This window comes from Folsomia candida, unplaced genomic scaffold (genome assembly GCF_002217175.1).
Source record: "Folsomia candida strain VU population unplaced genomic scaffold, ASM221717v1 Fcan01_Sc002, whole genome shotgun sequence".
In the NCBI taxonomy this organism is placed as follows: domain Eukaryota; kingdom Metazoa; phylum Arthropoda; class Collembola; order Entomobryomorpha; family Isotomidae; genus Folsomia; species Folsomia candida.
The window spans coordinates 16,393,055-16,405,351 of NW_019091194.1; the positions used below are offsets into that span (position 1 = coordinate 16,393,055).

The 12,297-nt window shown below is 36.9% G+C and overlaps 1 protein-coding gene and 1 long non-coding RNA gene across 3 annotated transcripts in view; one reads left to right on the plus strand and one right to left on the minus strand.

Moving 5' to 3' along the window:
- LOC110842908 overlaps positions 1–12,297 on the plus strand; it is a 98,596-nt gene that overhangs the window by 25,654 nt on the left and 60,645 nt on the right. The window contains exon 1 of one of the 2 annotated variants that reach the window (XM_035848000.1): positions 7,416–8,142. The exons of the other annotated variant lie outside the window; for it this stretch is intronic. The gene's annotated coding sequence lies outside the window, so the exon portion shown is untranslated. Of the gene's footprint in view, positions 1–7,415; positions 8,143–12,297 lie in introns of those variants that run through there. 2 annotated transcript variants of the gene reach the window in all.
- On the minus strand, positions 6,383–7,247 carry LOC118434438. The gene is made up of 2 exons (XR_004834025.1): positions 7,158–7,247; positions 6,383–7,098 (listed from the first exon to the last, which is right to left on the minus strand). It is a non-coding gene; the product is annotated as an uncharacterized LOC118434438 (long non-coding RNA).

A 12,297-nucleotide genomic window follows, 5' to 3' on the forward strand; every position in this document is an offset into this window, starting at 1 on the left:
TGTATTTTCGAGTTTTGGTTCGTTTTTGATGTATTTGTGTGCAGGGTTTGGGCTCCGATTCGAGTGACAACCCTTTGTTGTGACTTGAATTTTATGAAGTTGTCAAAGTTCTGCGGTGTTATTTTATAGAGTGAAATACTTGTGTGAAAAATAAAATAAAAAGTTTGTCAAAAGAAATCCGACTTCTTTCAGTTAACAAAAGAAGTCCAAGTTTATTTGTTGTTTGGAAAAAAATGTCTAGTGTAGTAGCAAGGATTGGAAACTTTTCAAATATTCTTACATGCACAGTAGAGATTCCAAGGTAAGCTTAATCGTAGATTTGGATTAAAAATCCGGAAGTGTTGTTCCGAATATTATTTACGAGCAATTTTGTCAAGCAGCATGGAGCATTTCTGGGTAAAGCAAATTACCCATTAAAACGAGAATAAACTAGTCGGAATTTCATATCATAGCAAGCGAGCAATTTGCATTCGACGAGAAATAACTTCTTTGTCTTGACAAGGCCAATAGCTTCATCTACTCATTGAACCCCATCGGTATTTATGTTCCTTTCGTTAATGCGATACTCCATGAAATATTTATACGAATTTCTCACGCTTCATCTCCCACCACCTTCACGACCGTACATAAGCCGAAGAGGTGGTAGTAAATACGTGGTACATAAAATATTCACCTCTGCCAGCATGTTTCCCCACGTAGTCGTCGGGGAATATGTCACAACAGGGTTGGGAGAAAATAGTAAAAACAACTCTGGTGAACTTGGTTCAATAATTGCATTAATCCCATTTGCTCAAAAGGACATAAATATCAGTGGTAGTAAATTTTGAGTGGTTGAATTCTAATGATGAACATGTTGGCAAGGCACGCACTTCCGTGTTGTTTTCACGCTGGTGTGGGTGGCAGTGTTTTCAAAGTCCTAATCGGACGTAAACCCCTGCCTGCCTCGCTTTTGCTTAAACAAGTTTTGGGTTCGGATAGCAAATGTTTTGCTGGTATCTTTCTTCTGTGGATGGAAAAAGTGAGTGGAAAAAATCAAGTCTATTTGCTGCTCATTCACGATTTTGCATATGTTATGTTGTGCACTTAAATGCAATCTTCACAGGAAATGCATCTGCTTCCAGTTGAAAAATTGTTCGAGATTAGGATGACGAGATACATAAATTTTAATTGCGTTCGGCAGTTTCTTTATGAAGAGTTGTTCTTGTGAGTCGTCACCAACAGAGAGCCAAAGAAAAAGCAAGGTTGTGCACGTACATATACAGATGTGCATATCCTCATATTTAAGTATGTCTGTATTTATTTGTCATAAGCAGTCAATGATTTATGGTCTCATATATTTTCTGGACTGAATATTTGGCAATGGAGTTGTCGGTTTCTTAATAAAGTTATTTTCTTTTTCTGCCGAGTTATTGCAGGGCAGTCCGTGCTATGAGCTGTTGGGTTTGTGATAAATATTACAAAGAATGGCGTGCACTCTGGAATTTTTTTCCTGGGAGGAGGGTGGCTAGACAGAACTTCTTGACAAAACGCAATTGTAGGAAAACGTGCACTTTGGTGAAGTCAAGCGGCTTAAGGTAAATTTGCTAATGTCTTCCAACCAAACTCCCCAAGCACTAAAGATATTCGAGTCCCCACACACTCGAGATTCTTGGGAAATATTATTCTCAGGAGAAATTGACAAAGAGGAAACATGCAGTCTCATCAAGTGGGTTTCAGGGGAGGCTTTGGTGCAGCGTTGGGTAAAAAATGAGGAATCCATAATATATCAAATGCATTTCTGGATGTGAAGGAAACTGCGTTGAAGTGTCTGATGTGTGTACACCCACGAAATGAAATTTATTCAGGTTGACGTGCTACCACCAGTGGGAAGATTCACACCAGGTTAATTTTAATTGGAGAAGTCAGATGAAAAGTTGCATCTCCGGAACTCAAATAAAATATAAATCTGCATCATCGTTAGTTTGTTGGCAGAACGAAGTAATAAAATTTGGCAGTGGTGGCGACTGTATAACTTTAATATATTCATCCCGGAATACACTGTATGGAATTCAATTAGCATTTATATTTACTGCCTCCACTTCCACTTTACTGCTCAAAACGAAATCTGCCTCGTTTCTGGTTATCACTGTCAGTCAAACCTAATGCGTTAAATATTTCATCCCCTTATGCAAATCACTACTCAACCCAACGGAGTTTTACAACCTGTCACTGGTCTGGTGCTAGTGTCGCGGTGGTGCCAATCGCCAAAATCTGGGAAAACTATAATTTACGTACAGTCAGAAATCAGACACGAGTAGATGATGCGAATGAGCGATTTAATGCCGTAAATATTTGCATGGCGTTTGTATAACGAGAATCAAATTCACCAGGAATGTGCAGAAAAACTTGGCGTATCGTATCACTGACATGAAGAATTGGAAGAAGCTTGGTTTGCGTCTTGAGTGATTTTATATCTTTCTTCGTGGTGATTCCACAGTTTTTAAGAGTTCAAGAATTTTACATTTTTCAAGTGCGTACTACTCATGTTTGAGATGCGTAAAGTATGTGAATACTCGCACTTTGATAGCGTATTATCGAATGCTATAAAATGAAAATTTACTTTTTTTGTTGGGAAAAAGTCGTAAAAATATTACTTCCTTGTAGTCATACCTTTGTAAAATGGGCTGAAAGTGTCAATTTGTTCCCAGCTTTCGCGGATTTAAAAAGTTGCACATGCACAAGATTATGGGATTTTTACGCTCAGTTAATTGTGCAAACTGCAAAGAGTTGTGTCATGAGGGGTTTATAGAAAGAAAGGATGATGAACCTGGCCTGATGCCCAAGTTTGAATTCGATGATTCAACAATATTGCCATTGCTGATCTTGACTTAATGACTGCGATTTTCTACATGCGTTTGTGTGTGCATAATATTCTTTGGCCTCTCACTGGTCTTTCACCTCCAACATCCAACTTATTCCAATCCAATCCAACTGTACGCACAGCATTGTGCAGAGAGTGGAGAACTCAGATGTCAATTATTCTGACTCTTATTGCTTTTTTGGTGGTGCGTGTATATTATTCTGTTACACTGATCGAATCCCTCAATATTCGGCGTATGTAGCAGAACCACATGTACATGCGTAGCCATACACTTCGAGTTTCGTTGATCCCAACATTACACAATTTTGCCAGGACTAGAGTTCATCTCTAAACTGAGATGGCGTAGAACAAAGAAAATTTATTCAACCAATTGCCGACAATGAACAGTAAACAATGTCCATTTCTGCAGGGAAATGGCACAAATAAAGCGGATGCCTTCTTTCCCACCTTTTACGTCTTTGAAGATCACAATCTGCTTCTGTTCCAAGATTTGCTTTTGCTGGCTGCTTGAAAAATATTCAACCTTGTAGCACGTATCTTTACGCATCTGGTTTGGGAGACAGTCTCCGCTTTATTATATGTTACGTATTTTTGTTGTGGCTTTGTTGGTGGCTGGCTGTGCGAAAAAGTTCATTCTTCCATTCATTTTCTGCCCGTTTCTTATGGAACCGATCTCAATTTCAGTCGTTTTTACCTCGGGACGCTGCTTCCCAAGTTTGGCGTCATCTCAAAACTGCGAGCTTCAATGTTTTTGTTTAGAGTTTGAGTTCAGTCATCTCTTCCATGATTGCAGCGAGATAGTAAATCCGTAGAATGCAAAGGTTTGACGTGGTTCCATTAGTTCCATTTATTTATTTGGTTTATCAACATCAGAAAAGGTAATGGGTAATAAATGAAGGGTGGATATTGATGAGTCCTAACGATTCTGCGTGTCCGTCCCTGGTGGTTGAGTTCAGTGGGCTTTGATGCGGTTTGCATTCGCATGAATTTTTTTTACAACTTCCATGTTGGTTTCCATTTCTTCCTCGTTTTGTTGTGATTATTGTTGGTTGGTCGTCTTCTAGACAGAAGACGTTCTTCTGATCAAGAGTCAATGAATTTCCATAAGTCCTGCTTCAAGCCAAATCTCAAAGTGTTTGCATAACTCATTCTTTCACGTGGTAGTGGACCACATGCTATTTTCTTACATCATATGAAAATGTGCACCCAAACAAATTATAATGCAAGAACCAGGCAAAATCCCAATGCAGATTGAAGTATATAGTATGTACATACAGACATACTAAATACATGCTGCTGAATTAGGTTTTTGGTTTCCTGATAAAATATTAAATAACTCAACTCTCGTTTTTTATGATCTCATTGGGATCGCACAATCCTTGATCTCATTTACTTACGTACATCCTTTGCTGTTTGAGTCTTATGTAATGGGGATCTTGAATTAAGAGTTTTGCTCACTAATTGAGAATTATGTGCGAGTGAAGATCATTAAGCTTCAAGAAGACAACGAACGATGTCCAACATTTACTTTCATTAGTGGTTCTGGTAATTCAGTACCGTGTTGTTGGTACTGGTTTACACACAAGCACGATGTTAATAGGCGATCGCCCACGCGTTCTTTACATTTTAAATGTCACTTTAATATTGATTTGACATTGGACTTTCTGGGCTGTGGGTCGTTATTGTTTGGATGGGATTCACATTTATTTATCTTCTTATCTCATCTTTGATTCTCTAAACAATCGCTCACATGGACGTAATAGGTTTTAAACTTGTGCTCTGTCGTTCACTGTCACCATCTTCACTTTTTCACCTCGTTACCGTAAAATAATGGCCAGTTAAATAATTTGTGTAATTGTCTTTTCAAAACTGCAATGCCCATTGTGAACGAAGCTTTTTGTCAAGATCCCATTATTTTAATGGCCACAGGACGTTTGTCATTAGCACAAGAGGAGAAGAAGAGGAAGAGGACATGAGCTGACCAAACTTGAATGAAACAAAGTTTTGTGGTCCATACACTGTACATTTATTGTTCTCGCAATCATGGTTCAAAATCGAAATTATTACTGTGTTTTAAAATGCAATGAAATGTAATGGGAAATAAAAACAATGAAATTAAACTCAGTTTATGGTGGGTGTTAGCGAAGCAAAGTTCACTTGGTCCAGCATAACGGACAAATTCGTATTCAAATTTTTTGACAATGTTGCATGTTGTTAGCATCATTCATCATCACTTTGCTAAGTTAATTACAAATCTACACGTGACCCTTTAATTTATGACCATATTCAAAATTACATTTTTCCTCAATGCATGCATTCAATTGACGAGATGTGGAATTATAGTGAGAATTATAATTCAGAATATTTACCAACATTCAGAAGTTCAATGTCCTCCATAAAATCTCCTCCAGTCCGTGGATTACAAATTGAGAGAAAAAATTAACTTTAATAACCATTAATTTGCACTCCTTATAAGTGTGAAATATGTACAGTGGGTAAAAAACAAGCGAATATCTACACTGAAATGTCGTAATTTTAACAGAAGCTAAACTAATTCTTGCCATTGTTCATTATTCACGGATCGTGTACCACATATTTATTTATTTACAAGCATCGGAAGCTGTTTCTGATTATTTGTCGCTGTCACTACTGTTTGGTGGTCAATAGGCAACAGAAGCCTTATGTGGCGAAGGAGTGGACAGAATGACCGCTTGATTTATTTCCTTTTGATTATGCATTGATCAAAAGTGATATAAATAATTAATGGAAAAAGGTATGTGTCCATACGCATTTCGTACTCGTTTACAATTTGTGAACAAAACTCGCAGCTTTCATGAAACAAATTGCAAAGGAGCTGGTTAAAAAAAAGAAATTTAAAATTCAGATCAGGATCAGTGAACCAAAAGTGCGTGAAACGCAGAGTATGAGCCAAGTGCCAACAAACATTCTCTTGAAGTCTTTTTCTTGGCTCTCATCAAGTTGCAGAAATAATTGAGTGACAGCCAAACCAAATAGATGAACTTAATCGATATTCCTGAAACCAAAGTCCACTTTGGCTGGCAAAGTTGAAAAACTTGAAAACAAATGTACAAACTATTTTGCATTTTACATTCTTACTGGAACATGTACTAAACACACTGCGAGTATGTATCACTTGAGTTCAGTTAATGAGAATCCACCAGCAAATCTCGCTATCTTGATGAACACTAATGAATAAGCCAACAGCCAAATATATGCTAAAAGGCATAACTGCGAAGAGTTCATTACATTATTTTGTTTCTTGATTTCAATTCTTCGCCCTTCATATCGAACGCGAAATGAAACTGGTAATATGTACTAACCAATGTTCAATTGGACAGGCTTTGATTCCACTTCCTGGATACTGCAATAATGATGCGTCAAGACCATGTACATATTCTCTCAGTTCTGTGTTTGATGTAATCAACCCGAGGCCCGAGATCAAGAATGCAAAAAGTTCTCATTACTGTAATGAAAATGAAATAATTTCAACAAAGTCAATCAAACCTATCAATTGTTTATTCCAACATGTCTTGCGTAACTCTTCAAGTTAGTGAATAAGATTCGATATGTCAGCCTAAATATGTAGTAGGCTCCTTCTCCTTAAGTCCCGACCTCATCCTACCATAATATTTTTGTATGTAGGCTGGAGTGGTTAATACAAGGAAATGGTCCTCATTATTAATAAGATCAGTGGTGGATAGCATGGTTGGTTAGTAAGGTATATGTACATAGCTGGTCTGGTTGAGGGCAAAAATGCAATGGCGATTTTCCCAGGACCTTTTACCTTGCGTTACGGGCAGCAGAACCCCACGCCACCAGAAAGATCCATCACTGTGGACGGCACACATTACAGAAGAGCGGATAATGGTCGTCCCATCAAGATAAACTTCTTAAACTCATGAACGAGATTGACCCAAGGAGTCGTGGTGTTGCTGCTTATTACGTTATGGACTCACTCACCTAGCCAAAACAATCTCGGGTTGAAAGAAAAATTGAGCTGGATGCTTTTTGTCCTTGTGGGAGCTCATATTTGAAGGAAAGTGAGCTCTCAACAGCGATTCGGAACCGTAGCTGTCTGGGGATGTCACTAATAAAGTAAAATGAAATGCTTACGTGGTTATGCTTACCTCACAACTATTAAATACCACGGGATGAAATACATAAAAAGAGTATTGCCAGACCAGCCTCCATCCCTTTTCACCTTCTCGTCGTCTCACCTGTACAAATTCATGCATCCAACAACATGCAGTTACTTTACAACTTGCTGTTCACCTACCCCTCACGAAATCCTCATGCTGCTTGTTGCACTGCCACCACGACTACCTTAAAACTTGGTGCAACAACAAGGTCCACAGTTCATTCTCATTGTTGGCCGTCCAACTCCAACTTGTTCCTTTATCTGCTCCGTCGTCCGGCTGCATTGTGTGAACTTATTACTTCGCTCGTGGAATGTACTTCAAGGTGTTGAAACATGTTTTCACAGAACGGAAAACAATAAATTCGTGGTGTTTAATCATTTATTTGGCAGTGATTTGTGCATTTTCCGAATATTTCGATATGCTTACGTATTAGCTGACGCAAGTGATTCCATAATAATTTTCAAGTTATTTTTAGATATTGTACTAAATAGGCATTTGCAAGTACAGGAAAAATATTATAGCTTTGTCTACTACTTATTTTAGAAGAACTGATACGTATAGTTGTGAGAACTAAGAACTATTGTGCTCCATGTCTGTGTCGTATTGAATGGAATAAATGTTTAATGACTCGTTAATTAACAATTTACGATTCAATTGAATTCGGTGGTAGTCACCTTCGAACTAATTTCCATTTTGACATTTTGACACTCTACAATTAAGTTTGAAACTACAAACTTCATGCCAATTTAATTACACCTTCCTAATGCACGGTGAGGAACAAGTAATCAGACTTTGCGAACCTTGCCAAACTGTGAATTTGTAAGGTCGGTTTTTGTGCAACTTTGCATGGACAAATTACAGGAAATTCAAGTGTGTGCTCATCACGATTTCTTAGTGACATGAATTGAAACGAAAAAACTACCAAAAAAATCACAGAGTTTTACTTCCACTTAACTTCTTGGTAATTATCAACTCTCTGACCACAAGGAACATTCAAATTATCGTATGGAGTGTTAATGACTCAAGCACATTAACTCTCAGAGCCAGTGTTTAAGTTAATTAAAATATATGTATATCCAATTGTGAAACGGATGGAGTTTTAGCAGCATAAATGAAAATGAGGTAAATTGCTCATGTCTTTCTCAAGTTTTTTTTACTTCACTCAAAAAATTTGTAAATTTTAATTATAATTGTGCAATTACATGCAAGCAAAGTTTTTTGGTAGAGCGGACAGCAGAATAATTACTCTTCAATCGGGATTTAACACTGTGTTGAATGCTTTGGAAAATTATTGAATTTTTCATATTTAATACAAATAATAAGATTTTCATACTGAAATCTTGTTACATAAAGATTATTCAAATTGATTAAAACAATCTGGTAGCAACGAAACGGAACCGTTAAACTACTGCTCGTCCCTAATTGCGGGTTTCGTGGGCACGTCAATTATGCAAAATGATGATTGTCTACCAACCTTAAAGGCAAGCATTGCAAACGATAAGTTTTAATTAAAAAGCAAACAAATTGGATATGGGTTGCCGATTTTTTTAAATTCTAAGAGTTCAAATTTTGAACTTCGAAACTCGTGAGAATAATGTACATACATTACACACACCGTCCAGGCATACAGTACATAAATACGTATATACACACAAAGGTACTCACTCTTACTTATCGTGCTTATGTACACATGAACTTATGCAGTCTAAGCAGGGCAAGGTTAATGGGCTCCATTAAAACAAAGCATCTTGGAGGATGCACTTGTAGGCAATTCAAAATTTGAATTATGCATTCGCCTAATAAGCAATAGATATGTAGATACGAAGGCTGAGCATCCCATAAGCTGACTCTTTCACTCTCAATCCTCGTTGGAAACTGTCATGTGTACAACTCTATTCAGGAAACTGATTACAAGAAACATAATTTAATACCGAACCTAAAGTGATAATCACATTTCATTTCATGAGCTTAATGAGGCTAATAAACGTCCCCTTAATTAACCAACTTTTTCTTAAATCTTACCATTTGGCAGGCAGCACAATAAGAAAAACATCATAAATAGACAATTCAAATGGAGATACGTCTCAACTAATTGTCACATTTTCATTCACGCATATCAACAAATTTATGACTCGAGCCGTGGTTTCATAAGCGCAAATTTAGATGGGTAATTGGAAAGAGAAATCTTAATTCTGTTATCACTTGATTAAGCATCACGTTCGGCAAATATTTTGTCAGGAAAAACATACAACTAATTCTTCGCAGGATTCGTAATGGTAACTGCAGAGTCCTAGGTCAGGCTTGCAATTAGTTAAGACGAGAAATTTTCCAACTCACCTGTTCCTACATTCTACATACTCAGCAGTTCCGTAATTTTCTGATCCTGTCGCTGACTCTCTATTAAATTGTGAATGCCCATTGAATGAGGATTGAATGGGACATCAATCACCATTTTGTCTGGGCGACCTGAACTTATGAAGAAGGTAAAAGTGACACGACTCGTGTGACACGAGTTTAAAATTAGAATTGGAGTGACACGTCTGTTAGATACCACCCCAGAGAAGAGTGTCCTATTGTCACCTGAACCATAGGGTAACCTTACTCACCTTGATAAACGGTCTTCCTATTAGTTTGCATGTATGTGGACTTACGCACTTTCATGTTTACCTGACCCTTCGTCTTTGACTACATATGTTGTTCAGCAAGCAAGAGAAATCAAATTATTTTTGGTGATTCCACCTCAAAACAAGTCCACCTATAGCGCGTCCATAAGTGTCACTTTTCCTTTCCATGACCAAAACTTGTAGTACACCAGCCAAGTTTAAAATTAAGTCATAATTACCTCTGCTTTCATCAGAGATTTGAGCACCCAGACGCAATAAATCAACAAGACGTGTGGTTGTGGTTGTGTGCATGGTGGGAATAATGAGCAGCTTAAGACAAATCGTAATTACAAATAAATTTCTACTGCAGTCAACTTATTGATAGGAATCGATACACGAAGGAGCGAAAGATGATGATACGTATCCACATGACTCTAAAAGTTTCTCACTCGATAACCATGTAACCAAGAGCAGTTACATCTGAGAGTATTACCAAGTGAAATGAAAAGTAAAACTACTTAAACCCAATTTTGATACTGTTATTACGCACACATAGAAATTATGTGCGACCGAGTTAGATGCAACTCGAGATGACGAGTTGTCTGAGGCTGGCAAACTCTGAGGTTAGGTTAGAATGGAAAAAATGAGATCATTAACTTTAACTGGGGTCAGTGAAGATTCTGATAAAATAAATGAGTGGGTTGGCACATAGAAATTTTACGCTTATTGGAATTTGAGATATTGATTGACCATCTTTGATGATTATTATGTGTGTACTTACGATGCTTCCACTTTTACTCTCATTTGACCAAACAAATAATTACATTCTTGACATTGAACTCGGCTGTGGGTAGGAAGATTATGTATGTACTTGTTTGGTCGAGATGAGTGTGAGAGCAAAATGTGATTGATAGATGCGAGACCGTCAACTTAATTTGTCAGATGAAAGTGATAGTTTTTGAAAAGTGAAAATTAAACCTCCAAGATTATGCTACGATAGTGCTTAGTTTATAGGTTTTGCTTTAAAATATTCATTTTTTGTAAGAACATCGTTATTATCAAAATTGAAATTTTGTGTCATACGAAGAATGGGATTTCAAATCAAAGTATTTAATATCAGCATAAACCAAAAGAGGTTTTGCAACATCCTGAAATAATCCTTTGTTCGAGCGAGATACTTATGTATTCAGCAACGAATTTGGAGAGATCAAAAGTCCAGATAAGTGGCTTCAGTTTGATCAAACTTTAATGACAAATTATTGGCAATGAATTCTTATAAAAATTGAAATTAAGATGAGAAAACTTTTCACAGAAAGTGAGATGAAATGGCATCAAAGCTCAAAGGAATAAAGGACGAGCCCTTCGTAATCGCTTTATTAAATGCTCTTTTGATTTGTTTACCTGTAATTTGCAAGAAAACGGTAGCATGGTTGAGTTGCATGTTTATTATGCACTATAAAAAAATCATCCTTCTTCTTTAAAACTTGCCTTGAGATTTGTACAAGAATTTAATAGAAACAATTTTCCTGTTGACCTGACTGGCAGCATTTGTGACCCAAAAGCAAATCACTTGACGTTGAGTTGATTGAATTTACACGTTTACAATCTGGTTGTTGGTAATCCTCATGCAGTCGCTCATTCATTTTCTCCTTTCAGCATAATGAAAATAATTGAAATTCATACGTGGAATAATTGAAATATGGTTTCAACTAATTATACGCTTTGCGAGGAAAAGTGTTCATTCACTTTTCACGTATGTAGCATTTTAAATACCTTTATTTCATATCTATCAAACTTTTTAGACCGATGAAAACATTATTTTATTTCGAGTTAAATTATCCTAACAATAGCAAAATGTGAATGCATGTATGTATTTACGGTTACAAAATATATCTCAAATTACTGTGAGAGTAAAATGCTTGAAATATTTATATTCACAACTCCCGACCGGATTTTCTAAACACCGCATTGTAATAATAATCAGATAATAACTGGTAGTTAAAAATCCAAAACAAGGCAAAAAGACCAGAGTAAATTGTTGGGCTGTCAAAAGTACAACATTCCATTTAATAATATGAGAACGATACACACAAGAGGAAAATACTTTCTCAAATTCTGGGGCTAATTCATCCCACATTCAATATTTTTATCGATATAGAAGATTTTTTTACAAAAAAAAGAATAGTGTGGGAAATGGGGCCGGCAGATGCATAATATTCCCTTCGGTCTGAATAAATCATGCCGCATTTTTCATCAGTCTTGTGTAAGGTGGACTTTTAGTAAAATTTTGTAGCAAGTAATGGAAGGCAAGATGCGAAGTCTTGTTATTATTCAAGCTGCATAAAATTGAAACCATTCCATCATTTCTACTTGGACGGACGGATTTGTTACGCAACTCTTTGTCGTAATTCAATGATGGCGTAGATTCCCCTTTGTCTTGCCTCGCTCACATGATGATTATTATTACACGGCACCATTGCACTCACACGTCGAGACCAAGTGAAGTGAAGGTCGACATCCACTACTTATGACTTATATCAGAAATTACCACGAACTATTTGCTACTATCAGCTCGTTTGAGATGAAAGTGAGAAATTTACGCTGTTATAAAATAATGCTCCTCTCGTCATTGAACACACGTGTTTCTCGTTACTGAGGAGTTCATGCTAAATTG